Genomic DNA, 1,622 nt, shown 5'->3' with positions numbered 1-1,622 from the left:
TTATACGTTATAACGTAATGCTACATAGCGTTATACCTTTTATCGTAATGCTACATTACGTTATACGTTATATCGTTATACTACATAACGTTATATCTTGTAACGTATTACTATATAACGTTATGCGTTATAACGTAATCCTACATAACGTTATACGTTATACCGTAATACTATATAACGTTATACGATATAACGTAATACTATATAACGGTAAACGTTATAACGTAATGCTACATAACGTTGTACGTTATAACGTAATGCTACATAATGTTATACGTTATAACGTAATGCTACATAACGTTATACGTTATATTGAAATACTATATAACGTTATACGTTTCATCGTAATGCTACATAACGTTATACGTTATAACTTAATACTATATAACGGTAAACGTTATAACGTAATGCTACATAACATTATACGTTTTATCGTAATGCGACATAACGTTATACGTTATAACGTAATACTATATAACGTTATACGATATAACGTAATACTATATAACGTTATACGTTATAACGCAATGCTACATAACGTTATGCGTTATAACGTAATCCTACATAACGTTATGCGTTACAACGTAATACTGTGTAACGTTATACGTTATAAGTTAATGCTACGTATCGTTATCCGTTATACCGTAATACTATATAACGTTATACGATATTACGTAATACTATATAACCTTATACGTTATAACGTAATGCTACATAACGTTATACGTTAAAACGTAATGCCACATAACGTCATGCGCTTTATCGTAATGCTACATAACGTTATTCGTTATAACATAATGCTATATAACGTTATACGTTATATGGTAATGCTAAATAACGTTATACATTATACAGTAATACGCCATATGGTTATACAATATGAGATAGAACTATATAACTTTATACGTTATATCATAGTGCCACATAACGGTATACGTTGTAACGTATTACTATATATCGTAATACGCTATAACGTAATGCTTCGTAACGTTATACGTTGAAACGTAATACTATATAGCATTATACGTTATAACGTAATGCTACATAACATTATACGTTATAACGTAATGCTACATAACTTTATACCTTATAACGTAATAGTATATAACGATATACGTAACAACGCAATCCTACATAACGTTATTTGCTATATCGTATTGCTATATAACGTTATACGTTATATCGCAATGCTACATAACGTTATATGTTATATCGTTATACTACTTAACGTTATATCTTATAACGTATTGCTATATAACGTTATGCGTTATAACGTAATCCTACATAACGTTATACGATATAACGTAATACTGTGTAACGTTATACGTTATAAGTTAATGCTACGTAACTTTATACGTTATACCGTAATACTATATAACGTTATACGATATAACTTAATACTATGTAACCTTATACGTTATAACGTAATGCTACATAACTTTACACGCTAAAACGTAATGCTACATAACGCTATACGTTATAACGTATTTCTACATAAGGTTATACGTTATAACTCAATACTCTCTAACGGTAAACGTTATAACGTAATGCTACATAACGTTGTACGTTTTATCGTAATGCTACATAACGTCATACGTTATAACGTAATGCTACATAACGTT

At 29.1% G+C, this 1,622-nt stretch overlaps 1 protein-coding gene across 3 annotated transcripts in view; it reads right to left on the bottom strand.

Annotated features, from left to right (window-relative positions):
* Nucleotides 1–1,622, bottom strand: part of LOC122577433 — a gene marked incomplete at its 5' end in the record, with an annotated part of 702,209 nt that overhangs the window by 460,282 nt on the left and 240,305 nt on the right.

The sequence above is a fragment of the Bombus pyrosoma genome, unplaced genomic scaffold, assembly GCF_014825855.1.
Source record: "Bombus pyrosoma isolate SC7728 unplaced genomic scaffold, ASM1482585v1 HiC_scaffold_4710, whole genome shotgun sequence".
NCBI lineage: Eukaryota > Metazoa > Arthropoda > Insecta > Hymenoptera > Apidae > Bombus > Bombus pyrosoma.
Note: the sequence above shows the minus strand (reverse complement) of the source record. Positions and strands in the feature narration are given on the sequence as shown.